Raw genomic sequence first — 24884 nt, 5'->3', positions numbered from 1 at the left:
CGTCTCCTGGGTTCAAGCGGTTCTCCTGCCTCAGCCTCCTGAGTAGCTGGGATTACATGCTCCTGCCACCACACCTGAATAATTTTTGTATTTTTAGTAGAGACAGGGTTTCTCCATGTTAGTCAGGCTGGTCTCGAATTCCTGACCTCGTGGCCCACCTGCTTTGGCCTCCTAAAGTGCTGGGATTACAGGTGTGAGCCACCGTGCTTGGCCTAGAGGTGCCTTTTCTAAAAGTCGGAATGAAAAAAATCTCAAAATTCATTGAGCATTGCCTACATTTTACAGAAGTGTTCTGTTCTGATACAGGGGAATAATTGTGTTTAGATATACCATTGCTCTGGTACCTCTTAAAATATCTTAAAAGCAAGGTCTATGTGGATGAAAATATTTCAAAATAAATGTATTCTAGAACTAGGAGAAAATTCAGTCGATCTAAACTGACAAAGACCTATCACACATCTTAGAATTGGCCAAAACAACAAATAAACAATTAGTATTACTGTATTTCATGTATTTAAAAGTGACATAGAGACATAGACGGTATAAAAAAATACTAAAGTTGAACTTTTAGTCTTGAAAGCTACCATATCTGAACTAAAAAGATACACTAAACAGGATTAATGGCATATTAGATGTTACAGAAGAAAAAAAATAGTGAACTTGAAGATTTAGCAATAGAAAATATCCAAAATAATACACAGAGAAAAGTAAAATAAAGACAGGAAGAGTGCTTTAGCCAGCTGTGGGATGATTCCAAAACACATAATGTTTATGTAATTTGAGTCTCTGATAACAAGGAGAAAGATGTAGGTACAGAAAATAATTGTTTTTAATGGCTTAAAGCTTCCAAATTTGATAAAAATGTAAGTCCAAATGTTACATGAAAGGGGTTTAATTCAGACCTCAAGAAAGTGTTCTTGGATCTTGCACAAGAAAGAATTCAGTGTGAGTCCCAGTGCAAAGCAAAGCAAGTTTATTAAGAAAGTAAAGTGGTGAAAGGACAGCTACTCCAGAGACAGAGTAGGACATTCCCAAAAGTAAGAGAAGGGATGCATCCAACGTAGGTACAATGGGTGTGTGTATGGAGAGATGTGCTCTGCTACATGGGTCTGTGATGGAGGATTAATTTTCTCAATTACTGCATTTTGCAGGAATTGATATTATTATCTTTAAAGCAGAATTAGGAATAACATTTTTCTCCAGCTATGGGGATATTGGACACTCAGGTCTGGGTCTTTTAAGTAAATATTATTAATTTGTTCCATTAACTGTAAACATCTAGAGGCTAGGAATGCCTAACGTTCTGGGAATGCAGCCCAGCAAGTCCCAGCCTTATTTTCCTAGCCCTCACTCAAAATGGAGTCGCTTTGGTTCAAATGCCTCTGACACAGATATGTAAATATATAAAAAGTTAAAGCACAAGAAAACGTGAAAAAAAAAAGCTACAGCAAAGTATATCACAATCAATCAGTTCAAAACTTGGAATAAAATTTAAATCTTAAAATTAGGCAGACAGAAAAAACAGAAACACAAATAAGGGGAATGGCAGATATTGCAATGAAAATATCCAGGTTTTCATAATAAAATATTTACTGAAAAAAATAAAAACCTATAAAATACAATTCTATTATCATAAACATATATATTTTAAAAACAAAACTCTTCATAGCTAAAGTAGGTTTCATTTAGACAAAATTTAGTTAGGTCTTCACCCATTATTTTTATCCAATATGGTAATTTCTGTCTTTACTGAATTGTGAAAATAATTTAAATTAATGTAGTTATTCTTATGGTTAACTTTAATATGTCATTCTATTTGTTTTCTATTGATACCATCTGTTTTTTGTCCTTTCCTCCCCATTTTAGGTTCTATTTTCTTCTTTTAAGTAAGAAAAACAAAAAGTTAAATAATTACATTTTTATTTACTTTGGCTTATTGATTACAGAACTGTTTTGTTTTAGAGGTTGCTCTAGGGCTTAAAGAAATTAAAGGAGACAAAAGTGTAATATATCCCATGTACACAGATTGGAATAATTAATATTGTTAAAATATTCATATTATTCAAAGTGATCTACATATTCAAGCCATTCTCAATCAAAATTCCAATAATACTTTTCATAGAAATAGTACAAACAATCATAAAGTTAGTAGGTAACCACAAAAGACCCCAAATAGTCAATGCACTTTTGAGACAGAAGAAGAAAACTGGAAACATCATATCCCCTGATTTTAAACTATTACAAAGCTGTAGTAATCATAAGAGTATGGTTCTAGCATAAAAACTGACACATAGACCAATGAAGCACAACAGAGAGCCCAGAAATTAATACACACGTATATGGTCAACTAATCTTTAACAAGGGCACCAACAATAACCAATGGGGAAAGGAAAGCCTCCTCAATAAGTGGTGCTGAAAAAATTGGATAGCTATATGCAAAAAAAAAAAAAAAAAATTAAATTATATCCTTGTTTCATACCAAATGTAAAAATTAGCTGGAAACCCTCTTTAGTTTGATTGACAAGGGGCAAATTAGCCTTTCTTAGAAGTTTGTAGAAATTATGAAGAAATCTTCTAAAGTTTCATAATTCGTGCATATTTAATATTAAATGGCATTTGGCATAGAGCTACATATATTTGTATATTTTAAAAATTATAATTGTATTACAGATGTTAATTTTAATTTGCAGTCATATATTTTTCACCTGTCATGAATTACTCTGGTAAATAATTGTAATAGTAGAGTAGGAGCCTCTCATGAAGCGATTTATATCATGTAAATGTTTCTGCTGTTGTTATAACCTCCCAAAAAAGAAACCTGTATTTTTTCCTAAAATATCACGGAAATAAAAATAAATGATTAAAAGATATACAATATGTATACACTTTTATACTAAAACTGAATGGAAATATATAAATTAACAGATGAGCCATAAATATAAAGAGACTAAGAATTAAATAAGCTAATTCATTGAATATTATATATCTGCTTTTACAAGGCATTATTGATGCTTGCCAAAAGTTAAAGATTTCAAAGATAATTTGAAAACCTTATGATAAATTATATTTTAGAATATATACATATAACAAATATAAATTTAATCATTTTTAGAATAGCATTACTACTCAACTATCAAGGAGGTCAATGAAATCATGAATATATTTAGAAGAATAGAAAATGTTTATAATCTAATCTTCTTAGGAAAGAATGGTCAAAAATCTAAAGAGATGTAAGCAATATGCATAAAATTTTCTATAATTTGTCAAGATATTTTCATTTATTTATTTTATATATATGTGTGTGTGTGTATATGTATATTATTTTTGAGACAGAGTCTTACTCTGTCTCCCAGGCAGGAGTGCAGTGGCCCGATCTGGGTTCACTGCAAGCTCCGCCTCCTGGGTTCCTGCCATTCTCCTGCCTCAGTCTCCTGAGTAGCTGGGACTACAGGCACTTGCCACCACGCCTGGCTAATTTTTTGTATTTTTAGTAGAGACGGGGTTTTCACCGTGTTAGCCAGGATGGTCTCCATCTCCTGACCTCGTGATCAGCCCCCCTCAGCCTCCCAAAATACTGGGATTACAGGCGTGAGCCCCTGCGCCCGACCTTGTCGTGATTTTTTTAATGATAATTTCTATTTAATTAACCTGCTATTAACTTTATGTGCTATTCTTAAGTGGAATATTCCAAATAATAAACACATGTATTATACTCCTCACACAATAATCTATTCTCTGTAAATGCCTGTATGTCATGGGTTCTTCTCCACCTTCTCAGGAATTTTCTTTGTTCATGGTCAACAAGCATTACATCAAAAATACTTTTCTATAATTTAGTTTTCATTTTTATATTTTAAACTTTAGACTACTTTTTAGCTACTTCACTTAAAAGACAATATATTTTATATGTCAATTAAGCTATTTCTATTTAATTGGACTCTATTTACGAATAGTTGTTGCCAGTTTGAGACCTAGTGATATAATGCAATCCATGTTATTGATCATTGATATTTGCAGTCAGCTATTTGCAAAATACTCTAGAAATAATTTTGCTAGTGTAAAGTTTAGACTCATAAAATTATAACTTACCAAATTTTATTCCCCTCAAATACAAGTACTGATGCCAGTAGTTATGACAGTCTGTTTCACCAAAACATGTAATCCACATGAGACTTTTAAAAGTCTTTAAACACTCTGACATGTTCTTAATGACGTTTTAAATTTCTTTATGTAGAGGTTTCTACTTATATGATCTCTTGTTCTATCATATATTTATATGTTAATTGGCTTATAATGTTTATTCTTTTATTGGAGTTTGTAAGAGTACCTTGATTGTAGGAAATTAACTGTATTATATAACTGCAACAAATAACTCTAATCATGAATTTTATATTTTGATCTCTTGTTTACATTCCTGCTATGAATTAATTTCTTTGTAGTCAATTTGTAAAATATTTTATGTCTTTCATATTATTTATTACATTTACTAGACCTTCTAACACCATTTTTGAAAATTTTCAATTTCAATTATATAAGTAATATTTTAACTTCGTTTTTATTATCATGCATTAAAATTATTGATCCATGTAGAAAACTTTTTGTCTAGAAAAGTTAAAATTGGAATCTAGCCTTTAAGAAAAAAAAAAAAAAGATTTCCTTTAGGCAATTTACTGAGTTACTTCTCTTTCCCCATATAAAATGTCATATGCTTTGTTTGTATTTACTAAATTTCCATATGTATTTATGGTCAAGAATAGAATTTGTTTTCATTTATTAGACTTCTGATTATACCTGATTTATCCTAAATACTTTTATTATAACAGTTTTATAGTAGTTTGATATCCTACCATGAGATAGTTTGAATGTTTTGCCAATATGAATCAAAACTTTTTTTCTTTACTAGACATTATTTATTTAATTTATCTTTTTAAAATAGAGGAACTTTTCAGGTCATCAAAAAGTCTAACAGTAAACTAATTCCTTGTATTTTCCCTGTGTAATTGTTTCCTGAAACAATTTAAGCAACAATGATTTCACATACTAGATTTGGCAGGCTGCTTTTGTTATTTCAAACTACTGAAGATAATAATTTTTTTTTCTTCCTGTCTTTATTTTCTCCATGTCTTCAGTTCTGTGCTTTCCACTTTGGGTACGGAATGACATGAAAGATTTTACTGGTTACAAAGTGGCTTATTTATCTCAGGTGGAGGAAGGATGATTGGCACTGTTGAGACTCCATTTTATCTCACTTTATTTGAAATGGTTCAATAGACAAGTTCATCTCTGTTCTTTATCGGCAACAGTAAATGTCGATAAGCAAAATATTTGAAACTTAGATATTTTATTTTAGCTGAAGTTTTTCAGGCATAGGTGAAGCAAATATAAACTCCTCCAAAAAGTTCTGCACTTCCTACTTTTGGTAGGGAATGATATGGAAGATTTAAAGATTATGTTGAAATGTTGTGAAAGTGTAGAAATTGCTGCCATTTTATTCCCATGAGAAAGAAAATCTTACAACCTGTGATATCAAAAGGCTTTTACCACCTTTCCTCCACACTGCAAATATATGGGACCGGCAGAAGAGAAACCTCATTTCTCAAGATTTCTCAAAAATTGCCTACATTTTTATATAGGCAATAAAAAATGCCTAAATGTCAGAATTTTTTATTTCTAAAACATTTACATTTCACTAGGGATTTTGGTTAATTTTAAACACATGTTTTTCACATATACAGAAAATTGTCTCCACTATTTTTAAATTTGTACTTGATTCTTTTCATCTCTTATGCAATTGCAGCTTTCACAACTTCTAGAAGAATGTTAAATAAGAGTGATATTAGGTATGTCAAGTTAGATTATTTTGCTGTGGTGACAAATGACAAACCTTCATACACTCTTGTCTATCTCAGTTTAGCTGAAGAGCCTCTCTATTTCTGTTGTATCCCAGGACCAACAACATAAGTGCAGCCGTTGTTTCAATAAAATTGGTCTCCTAGCAGATGGAAAACTAGAGTATCTGAGACATAGGATAATTATTAAACTAGATTCTACTTGGAAATGACAGTCATTTCCACTCACACTTCATTGAACAAACATGTTATGTGGCCAAGTGGGTATGAAGGACCTGGTAAAAAGTGGATGCAAACATTTTGAACCAAAAAACAAGGGACATATCATTCTTGCTTTTATATTTAATGAAATTATTGTGCATATTTTAACATTAAGGATGATGATGTCTTCAGTCTCAATCTCTCTGTCTCTCTCTTTCACACACAAACACACACACAAACCCATACACAAGTATAATCTAATTACACACATAGAGTAAGATAAAAATAAGGCTATACATGCAAATACACGCATGCATTTATACATATATATTATGTGAAAGGTAGATATATCATGTGAAACATACATATCATATATATCACGTGAGAGAGATATCCATCCATCCATTCATTCATTATTAAGAGTTTTGACTTTTTAATATAGGAATTGAAGTACATTTTTCTCTAATATCTTTTCAAAATCCAATATTACAATAATGCTTTTTATTTATTTTCACACGATCTAATATTATTATAATATAATAAATTACATTGCTTTGTTTCCCAATCTTAAACCGTTTGTTTTCTTGAAATAAACGTCATTGGCTCATGCTCAGTGCTCTTTTTTACTATTTTTCTGTTATGGGATTATGTTTGTAAATATTTTATTTAGTATTTTATTGAGATGCAGGTGAACTATATTTTGAAGCAGTTTATTTTATTATGCTTTTTTTTGACAGATTTTGGTATTAGTTTTGTGCTGACTTGATTAAATATTTTGGAAAGTTTCCTAGAATAGATAAAATTGCTTTTAAATGAGCTTTTCCTTGAGTTAAAAAATAATCATTTTGAGTTTCTCTGGTGAACAACTTTTCTGTGGAAGTGGAAAGACTCTTTTACATTTTTGGTATAACTTCTGTGGTAATGTATGTGTTTTTTTGGTTTTTGGTTTTGCACAATCAGTTTTTCATGTTTTCCAATTGAGTGTTCAAAATAAATCACAGTGGGATTTTTAAAATTTTTTCTGTATCTCATTTTATATCTCTATTCTTATTTCTGATATTTTGAGTTGTCTTAATTTTATTTTTACTTCATTAGTTTAGCTAAATATTTATTCAATATTTTAAAAGGACCACATTTGTAATTCATTTATCAGGTATTCTTTTATTACTTTTTTATGTTATACACTAATTTCTCCATGTTTATTAATATTGGAAATAACTATATAAGTTAGTTTAGTTATTGCTGAGTTATAAGCTTACTTAACAACATTCTTTCTCTTTTTATAGTTTTTAAATATATTTTTTTACATTAAATATACTATGGTAGTTCATCTTATATTTGGATTAAGAGTCTATTTTCTTGATTTTAGGCCAACTAATTACTAACTGGAATACTGGGAATTTTTCCTAAGCTCCAATTGTGAATTTTGTATTCATTTGTTTATTACAGATGAGAATGAAACTATTTTGTTATGAATATTAAATGATATATTGGGTAGACATTATTTTACACTATGTGCTTGAGAAACAATAAACACACTTAAATAATTGCTTTTATATTTTTCTACCAGCCTTTGGATTAATGAAAATTTGCATCTTTTAAAAATTTTTGTGGCAAACTTTAGGACATAACATCCCCAAATTATTTAGTTATTTGTTAGTTAACCACATTGTTTATTTTGTTGATTGGCATTATATAATATTTACATGCTGTATTAGTCTGTTCAGGTAGCTATAAGAAAATACTATTAACTGGGTGCTTTTAACAACAGACATTTATTTCTTACAGTCCTGGAGACTTGGAAGTCCATGATTAAGGTGCTGACTGGTTTGGTTCCTGGTAAGGGCTCTCGTCTTGTCTTGCAGACCACTGTTTTCTTTCTGTATCCTCACATGGAGGAGAAAGAGAGAGGAAGCTCTCTGTTGTCTCCTTATTAGGGCACTAAACCTCTAACAAGAACCCCACCATCATGACCTTATCTAAATCTAATTACCTCCAAAGGCCTTACCTCCAAATACCATCACATTAAAAGTTAGGACTTCAACATACGAGTTTTGGGGAAAACACAATTTTATTTCATACCATATACTGCTTACTTTCTGTTTCCGTTTTCAGAGTTGTTTCTTTAAACTTCCTAGCTAATTGTAATATTTTGGAGGAACACTTCAATTATAATTTCCCCCTTATTGATTTTTTTAATACAAAACACAATAAGCAGTGAAAAATGCTAATAGTCATTTCATAGTTGATCCTCATACTATACATATCTTGTGATACATAAAAAGCTATTTTAGAACACTTCAGAAATATAGATTTTGTATAATGCACGTAATGCTATAACTCAAGCATCTTTAATAAGCAGATTAGAAATATAAGAGTGTTTTTCATGTTCAGTCAAACTCGGTTACATTTCAGGGCCAAATCACCAAATATAAGAATTTAGATTTATCTGTTTGTATTCAGTGATTCAACTGTTTATTTACTGTACATCAGGAACATACATTTGATTCTCCATTTTCATATCAGCAGGGCGTTGATAATGTGTATTTGTCTAACAGCAAGTAAGAAGATTAACTTTTGATAGAACCTTAACCTAATTTGGCATTTCTGTGTGTGTTTAAGTGTCTAGACTAGCACTCTCCAATACAGTTTTTTTTCTGAGGCTGGAAATGTTTTCTATCTATGCTATGAAATATGCTAACCACTGCCCACATGTGGCTTTTGAGAACTTGAAATGTGTCTAATGTGACTAACTGAATTTTAAATTTTATATCATTGTAACTAAATTACATTTGAGTGAGGTAGTCATATGTGACTAGTGACTACTGTACTGTACAATATGCATCCAGGCCAATATCATTGGTAACTAGATTGATCAAACAATTCACAGAAGCTTCACAATTACTCCCATTCTCCTTCAGACCTCTATTCATTTATCTTTTTATCTCTATTTATTTTTTGGACTAGTCAATTTCCAAGCATGGGGTCTGCCACTCCATCTCTCAAAACTTTAATCACTCATTTTTTACTTTTAAATAAGTCAAAATAGACAATATGATAAACATCGTAGAAAACTAATGGCAATGCCACAGTAAACGTTTGCCTTAAACTCTTTGATATGGTTCAATAAACAATCTTGTTTTTAGTGTAATCTCTATATGTTGATTTTATTATCTATAAGATGATGATAATATTAGGAAGGTCTACTTCATATAATATAATATTAAGCCAACTGAAGTAATGCATACATCATACCATATCATGCTTTACAAAGCATGAAGTCAGGATAATGAGGTGGTTAAGAGCATGAGCTTAGAGGTCAAATCAGTCTAGGTTCACTGATAGCCCTGCCATTTAATAATTGTATTACACTAAACACGCTATTCAACTGTCTAAGTTTCAGATTCATCATCTGTAAAATATCAGTAATAATGCTTAACTTCAAAGATGTTTGTGTAGATTAAATAAGACAATGTTGATAAAGCCCTTGGTATAGAGTACAAAGAGGTGAGCAAAAAGCAATAGCTCAAAGGAGAAGCTGTGTTCATGTTGTTCTTGCAAAAGCATTATAAATACAAGTTGTTTCTCCAGGATTTTTTCAAAGCTCCTATTTCCAAGTTAAAAGACACATCTCCCAACCCATGGATTAAAAACAAGTTAATTTGAATATGCTTTGCTTGAATTACAAAACAATTATAAAACACGAAAGCAGTGGGGTGTCAGCACTGGATGATTTCTGGTTTCATTTAGGCAGTCATGCAGTATATTGTGAAGCTATCTACATGGTCACAGACCTCCTTAGACAGTAAGAGTAACAGCCTAGTCTGCTGATCTTGAAAATTATGATTAATTTAATGGCCTGGCATCACAGTCATTTCTGTAGCCTGCACTTTGTCTAAATTTGACATGACAAGGGTTCTAAATAGCAAAACGTTCATGATCTTTCTAATGACAATTAACAAAGTGGCTGACTAAATCACTTGGAAAATTTAAGAGATTGAAATGAACAGACACATCCCCCGGTGATTCTAATTTTTAAAGTTTCTATAAGGATATACAAGAAGAAAAAGAACAGAAATTTTTCTCACTTGAAACTGTTTGAGTCACTACCTTGACAGGCATAAAACATACTGGTGTTTTTCAGGTAGTTGAGGGTTATTGAAAAAAATTGTCTAGCAAATCTTCAGATCAGAAGTTGAAGTTCAGTAGTTGCCTCCCTTAATATTCCACAAATATGTTAACTCAGCCCCTAGTCTCTTCTAAGTTCTCTTTGTACCTCTATTTATTTCTTGGACGATGGTAAGTCATGACTTTAGGTAATTTTTTCTCTTCACCAACATCATTGTATTACCTACTTCATTATCTGTCTGAGATTTAAACTCCTTTATGCTCTGGTTCTGTTTTTGATTATCACTCTGTATGATAGAGTGCTTTTATAATCACATGTTTATGAGAAAATAATTACGCTACCTCCTAACTGTATATTAGCTGTTCTGTAATGCCGTTGCCACTCTGTGTGTTTAGTTATGGGTAGAGTGGAAGAGTGTCATGCTACAGAGAACAATAATTTAAGAATAAAGAATAATCGCAGTATAGTTAGCAAGCATTATTCTTGACCTTTAAGACATAAATATATATTTTTAACAGGACAAAACATTGCAGTTTATTTACAGTTTGCATAGAGTCTTGTCTAAACATCTGCCCATTAAAGAGCTAAAAACATACCCACAATTATTTTTTTTTTTTGAGACAGGGTCTGGCTCTGTCACCCAGGCTGGAATGCAGTGGCACCATCTTGGCTCACTGCAACCTCCGCCTCCTGGGTTCAAGCGATTCTCCTGCCTCACCCTCCAGAGTAGCTGGGACTACAGGCACAAGCCACCACACCCAGCTAATTTCTGTATTTTCAGTAGAGATGGGGTTCTACCATGTAGGCCAGGGTAGTCTTGATCTATATCTTGACCTCATAACCTTCCTCGGCCTCCAAAAGTGCTGGGATTACAGGCATAAACCACTGTGCCTGGCCCTTAAACACAATGTTAGTCATATAAACTTTTATATATGACATATCAAATATTACCTATAATTACATAAAATCAACCTTTTATTTTTTAATATGCTATTTTAAGGAAAGCACATGTAATGATAAAGTATTGTTCTTATAAATAATTATAAATAACTAATTAGTACATTTGGAAATACATTATTTTCAAAGCATAACTATTAGTTCCACTGTATAATTTTTAAATATCAGTATCAACTATTTTAAGACCTTATTTAATAAATCAGATTCATGAACTGTATCTGATTGTGAGAAACATAGCATTACTTGTCTGTTAAAAAATTAATCAAGAAAGAACATGCTGATATTTAAACATAAAATAAATGATCTTATTTAAGTTATATTATACATATCACATTATCTATAGATTAGATTCCTGGTGTTAGATCCCACCAAAGAAAAATTTTCCTCAAATATTTCTAAATACTTTCTACAAAAAGTTATGACATTATTCACATATTGTCGACCCATTTCCTTGTCAAAACTAAAAACTAAATATATTTGTACCCATAGAACTTTATTTGCAATGAATATTTTTGCTTAAAGTTAAATAAAATATATAATGACAAAATGTTATATCATTTACTACAGTTCTCTATTTTATTCAAACAAAAGCAATGGCAACAACAAATATTTTACTTTTAATATGCAGATACATGTAAAATCTGTTTAGCCAGATTTAGATTCAGTGAATATACAAAGAATTCTGAAAATTAGTGTCTTGAAATTGCATCCTAAATATTTATGGCATGTGTGTTTGTTGTCAGGGACCTTGAATGGAGGGACCAGCTGAAGCTGTGGCAGAGGAACATAAGTTGTGAATATTTCATTTTTATCAGTTCCCAAATAATACTTTCATAATTTCTTATGTCTGTCTTTACTTTACTCTCTTAATCCTTGTCATCTTCATAAGTTGAGGATGTACATCACCTCAGAACCACTGTGATAATTGTGTTAATTGTACAAATTGACTGTAAAATGTGTATTTGAACAATATGAAATCAGTGCACCTTGAAAAAGAACAGAATAACAGCAATTTTTAGGGAACAAGGGAAGACAACCATAAGGTCTGACTGCTTGCGGGGTCAGGCAAAAAGAGTTATATTTTTCTTCTTGCAGAGAGCCTATAAATGGACGTGCAAGTAGGGAAGATGTCACTAAATTCTTTTCCTAACAAGGAATATTAATATTAATATCCTGGGAAAGGAACGCATTCCTGGAGGGAGGTCTATAAATGATCGCTCTGGGAATATCTGTCTTACACAGTTGAGATAAGGACTGAGATACAACCTGGTCTCCTGCAGTACCCTCAGGCTTACTAGGGTGAGGAAAAACTCCTCCCTGGTAAATTTGTGGTCAGACCAGTTCTCTGTTCTCAAACCCTGTTTTCTGTTATTTCAGATGTTTATCAAGATAATACGTGCACCACTGAACACAGACCCTTATCAGTAGCTCTGCTTTGCCCTTTGCCTTGTGATCTTTGTTGGACCCTTATCAGCAGTTCTGCTTTTACCCTTTGTCCTGTTCCTTCAGAAGCATGTGATCTTTGTTAGACCCTTATTACTAGTTCTACTTTTGGCTCTTTGAAGCATGTGATCTTTGTATCTACTCCCTGTTCTTACACCCTCTCCCCTTTTGAAACCCCTAATAAAAACTTGCTGGTCTGAGACTCAGGTGGGCATCACAGTCCTACCGACATGTGATGTCACCACTGGCGGCCCAGCTGTAAAATTTCTCTCTTTGTACTGTCTCTCTTTATTTCTCAGTCAACCGATACTTATGGAAAATAGAAAGGACCTACACTGAAATATTATGGGTAGATTTCCCTGATAACTGTTGGTCAAGAATCAGTCAGTCTAGTGCCAAAAACATAATTTATAAAATAAAAAGTAGATAAACTAGACTTCATCATAGTTATTTTTTTTTTTTGAAAGACACTGTTAATATAATGATGAGAGAAGCCATGGAGAAAATATTTGCAAAAGATATCTCTGACTGTGGGCTTTTTCCAGAATATATAAAGCACTGTCAAAACACACAGGAAAGAAAACAACCCAGTCAGAAAGTGGACAAAAGATGTGAAGATATATTTCACCAAAGAGGAGGTAGGAATAGTATATTAGCTACCTGTTGCTGCACAGCAATGTTAAAACACACTTGGCAGCTTAAAGAACACGTCTTTAGTATCTTGTGGTCTCTGTTGGTCAGGAATCTAGGTATGTCTAAGCTGGACCCTCTGCTCCAGAGCCTCTCGCTAAGTAGCAATCAAGGTGTTGTGCAGAGCTGGGATCTATTCTATCAAATGGATGAATGATAAAAAATTATACTGAGTGAAATACATCAGACAAAAGAGTATATGTGATATAATTTTATATAAAATTACAGGAAATACAAATTTGTGTTGACAGAAAGCAGAGGAGCGATTGCCTGGGGATATGGGAAAACAAATAAGAGGAAGGGATTACAAAAGGGCATGAGGATAGGTTTAAGGCAAGAAATATGTTCGTTTTCTTGATTGTAGTGGTGCCTTAATGGAGTACACACTTACATGGAAATGTATTACACTCTAAATATGTGCAGTTTAATCTCTCCCATTCTGTAGAAAAACAAATCTATCTTGGCTCCAGTTTCTTTTCTCGTTTGTGCCCAAAGTCACCTTTAGACAAAATGTCATCTGAAAGTTTATGTAGACTGTTCCAGCATCCTCTTATCCTCTTTTCCCACTGCCCCTTTTAGTCAAATACAACATTTTTTGTACACCTCTCTACCAAAAGATTCTTCAAAATCACTAATGACACCCATAGACTATAAGAATGCATTCTCAGTCTCATCTTAGTTAATGGTAGGACTTAATGCAATTAATTATATACTTTTCCAAGGACACATTTTTCCTTGGATTTTAGCATACCATGCTCAACTGCTTATCCTTACAATCCTCCTCCTACTTACTCAAAGCCTCGTGTTTTAATTAGTTCTTATTCCCAGACTTTTAAATGCTGGTGAGTCTCATAGCTCAGACATGGTCTCTTCACATACATCTTTGCTTCTTTGCTCACTTTCTTGGTATTATGCCTTTAAATACCATCAATAAACTGATAATTTCTCCAATCTAGATCTTTTCCCTGGACTTCAGGTTTCCATGTGCAACTCCTCATTGGATATCCCAAACTTAACATCTTCAAGTTGATTTTCTGGTTTCCTCCATAACCTGAAATCTACTCATTCACAGTCTTTCCCATCTCAGTAAATGAAAATGTAAACTTGTAAACTTTTCATTTATTTCAACTAACAATTCCTGGTGTCATTTCTAACTTCTCTCCTTCTCTTATGCCCTTAGTCTCTCCGCCATTGGTATCAGCTCTAGTTCCAAAGTATACATAGAGTCTCATCAAGCCTTCTTTATATTCACTGTCTTCACCTCAGTGAAAATCAAAATCTTTTTTTTTTTTTTGAATATTGCAAAACTCCCTAACATTTTTGGGAAACATTTTTCTTATCCTCTTATAGTTTATTTTCTACTGAGAAATATTTTAAACATGTAACTCAGATTTTTAAAAATCATCTTTCAAATCCTCTAATGGCTTTTTTGGTTTGTTTCAGAGAATAAATTCCAATCCACTTTTTAATACTCTCAAATTCCTATGCATCCTAGACCATTTTTACCCTCTTACTTCCTCTCACTCATTCCAGCCTGCTAGCCTTCTGATAGTTCCTTGTATCACCTTGACTAATTCTGCCTTGCAACCTTTGCATATGCAATTCTCTCTCCTTGTGGCTTTCCCATCCATGGGAATTCTTTTACCTTGATATCTTATGAAATTGTTTTTCTTAAATGTCCCTTTCCAAGTGAAACAGTCTCTGATCTTCCTACTTAAAATGATATTGCTTCCTCGGAATTACATAGGAACTCCTAACCTTTATTTTTCTTCGTAGAGTTTTTCCACATTTGACATAGTACACAAATTCTCATTTATTTTGTTCATCTCTAGTTTACCTCCTATCACTGAGAATTCAACTGAATTTCATTGCTTAGAGTAATGTCTTGCATATAAAAGACACTCAATAAATACTTATTATAAAGAAATGAAATGCTACTTTAGCAACTTGAAGGGTTGGACATTAGCCCGTGATTAAAAGATAATTTTTTTTTTTTTTTTTTTTAGACAGAGTCTTGCTCTGTCACCCAAGCTGGAGTGCAGTGGCACAATTTTGGCTCATTGCAACCTCCACCTCTGGGATTCTAGATATTCTCTTGTCTCAGCCTCCCAAGTAGCTGGGACTACAGGCACCCACGACCACACCCGGCTAATTTTTTTATATTTTTAGTAGAAATGTGGTTTCATTTTGTTGGCCAGGATGGTCTTGAACTCCAGATCTTAAATGATCCACCCACCTCGGCCTTCCAAAGTGTTGGGATTTCAGTTGTGAGCCACCGCACCTGGCTAAAAGATAAATTTTATGGGGTAAGTCATGCTAGATTTCTGATACTCTGAGTGAGCTATATTGATAATTTAAAATCCTGAACTTAGGTGCTTTCTTTCTAAGCTTACCAGTGCAATCAGACAGTTACCGCTCCCAGTAGTTATTGTATTCCTGAAATATCTAAAATAGTTCTAGTGTAGTGGCCACTGGAATTTCCATGCCTTCCTTAGAACATATATTATACCTCATGAGCATAAGTGATACACTTCAGTAACTATATGTCACTGAGTACTATAGATTACCAATGACACATACTCCAATAAAATTTTTAAACTTATTATTTACTATTTCAACTAGTTCATGTACTCAGCTCTTAAATTCTGATTTGAGTATTGATTGGCTGGAACAATATCTAGTTACCAATTTATATTTAAATTAAATTTAGGAAAAAAAATGCTCAATAGTTCTTCATGTAATAATAATAATTATTACTATTATTATTATTATTATATACACACACATTACACACATAATAGTATGCACACTACATACATAGACAAAAATACTGGGCATGTGTTGGCATTTTATTCTTTAAACTTCTGGGAGTTATATCCATTAATATCATCCTATGTTTTCTACTTTTACCTTTCTACATTTTTCTTCAGATTTTATCACTTCTTTTGATCTATTTTCAAGTTGACAGATTCAATTATCTAACTCCTTTCTGTGGTTTAGCCTATTCATAAATTTAGTGTTTGATATATTTTTCAACTCTATTTGTTTCCTTTTTATAATTTGTATTTCTCTGCTGATATTTCATATATTTTCATTTGCTATAAGCATATTTTACTTTAAGTCGTTGAGACTAATCATGGCATCTGTCTAAAAATACTTCTCTTACATATTTCAACATCATCCCCAGAGGACCCAGATGTGCCAGACCGAGAAAACTACTTACATGAAGCTAGAGAGACACATGTAAAAGGAAGGACGTTTCAGAAGGAAATAAGAAAAACCACAAAACAGTCAAGAATCCTTTTCAGGCAGTAGAATTAAGCCAATATATACCTACCTGGATTTTGCAATTGGTAGGACCATTGACTCATGTGGGCCCCTTGTTTTCTCTTTGGAATTGAAGGGACTATAGTGGTTATCCTACGCCTGTCTCACTATCATGTGTTGGGTGTGTGTCAAGTCTCTTGTACATAGGTTTTTCAGATTGATAAGAATTATACTCAAGGATCTATAATTAAGGAAGTACACTCAAGGAGCATCACATAAACTCATACCTAATTGGATTGGTTCTCAGAGCTGTTAGGTGACTGGTTCACCTTCCAGCCATAATAAGATGAACATTTAAGAGGCTTTGAGAAAGGGATGGTTGTATTTTGCATGTGATGAAATGCAAATTGCTGTGGAAAGGGGATGAACTGTGTCAGAACGTATTTTCCAAACATGATTACAGCAATATGTATGGTTCCACATGAACTTCCAGAATTGTGCCCCCTCTATTACGAGGTAGAATCTCTACGTCCTCCCTTTCAAACTAGGAGTGGTTTTGTGATTAAAGACAAGAATGTGGCACAGCAATTCTGTGTGATTTCCAAGGCCATATTATAAAAGGAGATAGTTTCTGACTTCCTTTTTTTTTTTTTAGAATACTTAGCTTTATAAATTAGCCAACATCTTGTGAGAATGTCCAGCCCACATGCAGGAACAAAGTTCAGGTGTTGCAGCTGACACTTTCATCTAATAACTCAGCCAATTACCATCACCAAATGCAATTGAACCAGCCTTAAGATTGTTCTAGCCACTAGCTTTAAGTATCTCCCCTAAGCCCTGAAAAAATCACAGACTTCTGAACAAAAAAATTATAATAAACCTCTAAATTATGACTTTGTATGTTTTTCAGTCATAGTAACTGACTGAAAAAGGTTACTTTTGGTGAGGAGAACAACACAGGGAATAGAGAGTAAAAATGAACTTTGAAATATCCATGTTTTCATTTTTACCAAAAAATCTATTTATGTACTGTGTTTTAAATTAATGTGAAGTAAAAAAGGGAAAATTTGAAATGAACTATGTTAGAGATGTAAAATATATCATTGCCTTTTAAATTATTAAAGATAATATTAAAAGTATGGAATTTAAAACTACTATTTAAATTACTCAGATTGTCATTCAAAATTTGAGAATGAGACAGTTGAAAATGGGCATCATGTTATAAATTCTGTATCCTGCTCTGAGTGCACATAGTCTGATATTAGGAAAGTCAATTAATGTCCTTAGTACTATTTTCCTTCTCTATAAATACCATATCCTTTAATTCCATTATTTATTACATGTGGGAAATTAATGACCCACACATAGTCAATTAACCAGATGCATCCCTTCAGTCTGGCATAACATATATGATTAATAAAATATGTGGTGAGACATATTAGTCTCTACTTTTTAAACCAACATTCAAGTACATATGGATACATTTCCTTTTCCTTTCAATGGTCTCAATTATATAGACAAAGACAAAATGTTATATTCTAGCTTTTAAAGAGATATTCGTTATAAATTTAAATATGAGAATATTGATATCATTCACTTGTCTATTTCATTACTCAGAGATAGCCTAAAACAAAAAGAAAAAGAAAACATATTTATTAAAATATATCACCTTACATAAAATTATTTTGACTCTATGCCTACCCTTCATTAGGATAGATGCTAACTAATGAAATATTATTTTAAAGGATCTATAAATGAAGATCAAATAATCTTTAAGTACAGTTTTAAAAAAAGCTACATCTTGCTCTTGCTGTTCCTTTCATGCCCTAATTTATAGTTAATTTTCACGAGTTATAAAGTTCTGTATTACACATCCCCCACCCACGACACCTCCCAGCTTTTAAAAGAGCTTAACGATTTATTATAGCAATTTAGCAAAAGTACTCCTGCTTCCTGTCAGAATTTACTGGCATATTTGCTCACAACCTGGACGTAAAAATATGTCAATGTGACCCTATCGGTATCCTTGTTGCATGACATTGATTGCATATTTCCTTTCCTCTGCTTTTATGCCTGTTTGATAGATCAGATCAACCTGGAACACGTCTACATTTCTGCACTAAAGTTTTTAATTGCATAAAACAAATTTCTATTAGAACAATAAAGGTGAAAAATAAAACAGTAAAATTTTAGATGGAGACAATTTCTATAACCCAGTAAAAGACAAAAAAAAACCACCCTATATTTAATGAACTCAAACCAATCATTTACCATTATAGTAAAAATATTCAGCAGAAATTGTGAGATAGCTTCCTCAATGAAAAGTGATATGTGGACAATCATCCTCTAGTCCGCTTCATATTTTTCTAGTTTAGTTCTCTAGGAATAATGATAATGTTTTCTTTTCACTCTTCTTCTGTTACTTATTTTTCTCATGCAAAGATGTGGACCCTTGTGGGAAATAATGTCTAAGATCACCAACACCTTAATAGCTTGTTAATAATACTATAAATGCAATCAATTTTCCATATAATATTAACATCTGTGTCTGTCACCATCGTGTCAACGTTTGTGTGCTCCTATAAAATTTACAAGACACAGAAGAATGCTTTTGCATTTGTTTCTCTGCTGAATTGGCTCATGTGATATTAACATCAATAATCTTTTACTATTTACATGTCAATGAATGCCATATATCAGAAAATTTATGCTCTCAATAAAATATTGTGGCAGATAAAATGTATTTGACATAATGAAAAGCAAAGTTTTTAAAGTAATGAGGACATTATCCTAACCTTTTATTATTTAGTTGGAAAGCAAATACTTTTGCAATTGATTCAATTTTTTATTCTGAAAAATTTTAATACATTTTTATAAAATGAAAGATTTACTTATTTTATGTTTCAAAATTCTATATACTTGTGCAGTCTAATGTCTCAGGTAAAAAGGTCAAATTTAAAAAGAGCAAATTTAATTACAAGTAGAAGAATGCTTGTTTGTCTGAGGGAAGCATTTACATAACAGACTCACACACATATTCACAAACATACATGTAAGTATAGACATAGATATTAATGATACAAATATATAGGGATTTGTATCTTAAAATTTAACTCTCTAAGTAATTTATTTCAAATTTGAAATTATTCTGGTTTTAAATGATACAAATTATAAACCTTATAGAATGGTAACACAGTTGAATAAGTTATATAGTCACAGAGTACCTCAAATGATGAGCCATACATGCTGTTTTGAGGTTAGTAGTAGTAATTTTTCCCACTAAGACTTCAATTCTCATTAAATAAGCACAGCTTTTTAAAATTTTTATTTTATTTTATTTATTTTATTTTTTTTGAGATAGAGTCTCACTCTGTCACCCAGGCTGGAGTGCAGTGGCACAATCTCGGCTCACTGCAAGCTCCGCCTCCCGGGTTCACCTCATTCTCCTGCCTCAGCTTCCCGAGTAGCTGGGACTACAGGCGCCCGCCACCATGCCTGGCTAATTTTTTTTTTTTTTTTTTTTTTTTGTATTTTTAGAGAGACAGGGTTTGACGTGTTAGCCAGGATGGTCTTAATTTCCTGACCTCGTGATCCGCCCGGCTCGACCTCCCAAAGTGCTGGGATCACAGGCGTGAGCCACCACGCTGGCCATAAGCACAGCTTTTACAGAGAGACCACGGCCTAACAAAACCTCACATACTGAGGTCATCCTTAAGCTGTTAGGTTCTGCCCACACAAAGCCAGGGTGAAAGTTTTATTTCTCATAGTTTTCTGTGCTTGTGTCCCATAATACCCCCCAAAAGTGAGCATGAAAAGTTCACTTTTTTTGTTCTTTGTTATCAAACATTTAATACATGTATAAAAAAGTGACTTTAGTTTTTAAAATAAAATGTTATGCTATATTTTTATGTCTATACTTATAATATTGGCCCGTATTCTTTTGTTACTACAAGCAGAACAGGATAAACCTCCCTTCTCTGGATTAAATGCCATGACCACTGATCTTCAAGTATTATTTTTCTTAAATTAGTTTTTAAATTAGAAATGTATCTAATTTATATTAACCATTTCATTGTCAATGAAACCACATTTCTTTTAATTAAACAATAAATATTTGTTCTGTTATTAAAAATGTTCAGAAAACAGAATGTTTATTTTTAAAAAACATTAGAATAAACTGAAAACATCTTCATGTTACTACTCTAAAAATACAGACTCTGGGTTTATTTGGTGTTAACATGTCTTCCAAATATTAAGGAATAGATATTTAATTACCACCCTCTTTGTTTTAAAATTTAGAACGTGTTTCAAGCTTTTCACGTCTAACTTGTAATGAATAAACAATATAGTAAAAACAAAGATTCAACAGACCAAGCCAATCGGCAATAAAATTAAACATTTCTGATTCAAATATCAAAAAACCAATTTCAATAATAAATATATGGTATGAAAACCCCATAAAGGACTAGTAGGATATATTATACCTGAATGAAATTATGGGTTGAGAATAGGAAATCTATGAACTTAACAAACCAAGTTAAAGAATATTCATGAGGAAATTAGACTGCAAGTGTTGTATTATTTGACAAGCTACTTGGTAGAACACAAAGATATCCTTAAGGAAGTTGCAAATGCATTTTAAAATGTTATTATTGAAGTTGATTTTTAAATATAATAGTGAGGGCATAAAAATGACTTTAAATGTATTCGGAAATAGAGAAAAATAAATTTAAGCTACATAAAATATATTTAAAAAGATGTTTGCCCTTTTTTGTTCCTTGAATAAAGGGAGCAAATATTTTAAATTCCATGCATTTTATTTTAAAATTTAAGAAATGCTCACAGCTTTCTACACTAAAATTTACAGGAACAGAGATAATGTAATCAAGCAATAAAAGCAAATTAAATAGATTTTTCTAGACTGATGTATTTTCTTCATAAAAAGACTATTTTTAAAAGTCTAAATATGCACTTAAAGAAAGAAAACTATTATTTATTGATCCAGTTATTTGAAAATATTTACTGATCACTTACCTTCCGTCAACTGAACTTCATATTATGGAGAGAGAGAGAGCAGTGAAAGCATATGTAAAGTTGTCCATCTTCATCAAGCTTCAGTCCTACAGAGGGAGAAAAAATAGTAATCAAAGTAGGGACTTTAAAACAGGAGTGTCATAATACAGCTTAGACTTTTAATTATATACCAGTGTTGCTGTGTTGAGATGGGATTGAATAAAAGGCAATGACAGAAGTTTAAATTAGGATAAAATATGGCTATCCTACAATTTTGAAGCTCCCTGAAATAAGAACTCATAAAAATTATTGATATTTCCCCAAGAAGTCTCTGCAGTAGAGTCTCGGCTTTGTGAGGGAAGTAATATTGGTAAGAGTGAGAAGGTGAATTCAAAAATACCATTTGGAGTCACTGTACTTTAAAGGTAAAGTTAACAGGATTTTCATATGTGTCAGATGTGAAAATGTGTATGTATGTGAGAAAGAGAGCATGAATGAGAATCAGCCACATAAAGTAACAATGACAGAGCTAGAGACAGAAAATTAAAAGAAGACACCAATAACATTGAGCTGAGGAACTATAAAATGGTATTTGACACTAAACAAAACAGGGAAGAGCAAGTTTGGGGAATATCAATGGCTCAGTTTGAGCATGTTAATTTTGAGATCCCTAGCCAACATCCAAGTGGAGAAGTCAGACAGTGTTGGATGTAGTGTTTACTGTTCAGGTGTAACATTAAATACAGGAACAATAATGAGACAAAACTTAGTAAATAATCAAAGATAGGAAAGATATGCAGTCAAAGTATTGACCCTAGTGGTTCTTTAGCACTTAAAAATGCTGAAGGAAAAGTAGGTTTAGTGTGGTGTTCTGAAATTCTATCAAGGATGTTGTTCAAAAAAGAAGAGAGAGATCAACTGTGCGGAATGCTGCTGATACATAAATTAGGATGAAAGCTAAAAAATTGCGTTTCAGTTCACAATTTAACAATATGGATACTGCTTGTGCTTTGATAAGAGTAATTGTGTTGGCATGAGTAGGTGAAAACCGTATTGGAATTGTTGCTCAAATGAATACATGATCTCTGTATTCTTAAGGAATTATTTTATTGGACAGCAGAGGTACAAATAGGATTAGTTTTAATTCTGGGGTTAGGACACACTCTAAACATGTGTCCATGGGTGCTCTGCTTTTATTTATCTAGTTATTCTATTTATTCTATTTTAATAATCTAATAATAAACTATAAAACCTACATCTATTTAATTGACAAACTACAAAGATTGATACTAGAGGTTGTTGGATAGTATGTGGCTCCACATATTAACTTATGAGTTACTGATAGGCAACTAAGCTGGTAAAATATTTTTGGAGAACTGATAATACCTGCTATATTTAAACATCAAGATACCAAACATCCCCAGATTTTATATTTTAGTGTATTTCCGGAGGAAAAAAACTAAAGACATATGAAAATGTCCATTATTATTAAAAATAATCACACTGCATTGCCTGAGTTGTTTTTATTAGCAATTAAGTCTCTGATTTCAGCAGTACCTTTATCTAATTATATTTTCTATTTTTTAAAAAAATTATCACTCTTTGAGAACAAAGAATGCTTAAAAATAAATAAAATTTAAAATAATAAAATTTTATTTTAAAATACAGGATACCTGTACAAGACCTGCAGGTTTGTTACATAGGTAAATGTGTGTCATGGTGGATTGCTGCACCTATCAACCCATGACCTAGATGAACCCCACTTGCATTAGCTATTTATCTTGACGCTTTCTCTCTTCCCTCCTCCTAACAGTCCCCACAGTGTGTTGTTTCCCTCTCTTTGTCCATCTGCTCTCATTGTTCAGTTCCCACTTATAAATGAGAAAACACGATGTTTGATTTTCTGTTGATAGTTTGTTGAAGATACTGGCTTCCAGTTCCATCCATGTCCCTGAAAACGACATGATCTTTTTTTTTTCTTATTGCTGCATAATATTTCATGTTGTATATGTATCACATTTTCTTTATCCAGTCTATCATTGATGGACATTTGGGTTGATTCCATGTTTTTGCTATTACGAATAGTGCTGCAATGAACATATGTGCATACATGTATCTTTACAATAGAATGATTTATATTTCTTCAGGTATACTCAGTAATGGGATTGCTGGATCAAAAGGTATTTCTGGTTCTAGATCTTTGAGGAATCACCACACTGTCTTCCCTAATGGTTGAACTAATGTACGTTCCCACCAACAGTGTAAAAGTGTACTTATTCTCCACAGCTTCACCAGCATCTGTTGTATCTTGACTTTTTAAATAATTGTCATTCTTACTGGCATGAGATGGTATCTCATTGTGATTTTGATTTGCATTTCTCTAGTAATCAGTGATGCTGAGCTTTTTTTCATGTTTGTTGGCTGCATAAATGTTTTCTTTTGAGAAGTTGTCTGTTCAAGTCATTTGCCCACTTTTTAATGTTTTGTTTTGTTTTGTTTTTCTTAAATGTGTTTAAGTTTCTTACAGATTCTGGATATTAGACCTTTGTCAGATGGATAGGGGGCAAATTTTTCAGGCATTCTGTAGGTTGTCTGTTCACTTCTTTTGTTGTGCAGAAGCTCTTTAATTTAATTAGATCCCATTTGTCTATTTTTGCTTTTGTTGCCATTGCTTGTGTTTTCATCATGAAATCTTTGCAGTGCCTATGTCCTGGATGGTATTTCCTAGATTTTCTTCTAGGGTTTTTATAGTTTGGAATTTTACATTTAAATTTTTAATCCATCTTGAGTTAATTTTTGTATAAGGTATAAAGAAGGGCTCAAGTTTCAATTTTCTGCATATGGCTAGCCAGTTTTCCCAACACCATTTATTAAATAGGGGATCCTTTCCCCATTGTTTGTTTGTTTCAGGTTTGTTGAGAATCAGAAGGTTGTAAATGTGCAGTGCTACTTTTGAGATCTCTATTGTTTTCCACTGGCCTAGGTCTATTTTAGTGCCAGTGTCATGCTGTTTTGGTTACTGTAGCCTTGTAGTATAGTTTGAGGTAAGGTAGCATGATGCATGATGCTTCCAGCTTTGTTCTTTTTGCTTAGCATTGTCTTGGCAATATGGGTTCAACTTTGGTTCAATATATATTTTAAGTAGTTTTTCTAATTCTGTGAAGATGTCAGTGGTAGCTTAATCAGAATAGCATTGAATCTATAAATTACTTTGGGCACTATGGCCATTTTCACTATGTTGATTCTTCCTATTCATGAGCATTGACTCTTTTTCCATTTGTGAAACAGTGGTTTGTAGTTCTTTTTGAAGAGGTCCTTCACTTTTTTTTTTTTTT

This window comes from Colobus angolensis, unplaced genomic scaffold, assembly GCF_000951035.1.
Source record: "Colobus angolensis palliatus isolate OR3802 unplaced genomic scaffold, Cang.pa_1.0 Scaffold132, whole genome shotgun sequence".
NCBI classification, from domain to species: Eukaryota; Metazoa; Chordata; class Mammalia; order Primates; family Cercopithecidae; genus Colobus; species Colobus angolensis.
Note: the sequence above shows the minus strand (reverse complement) of the source record.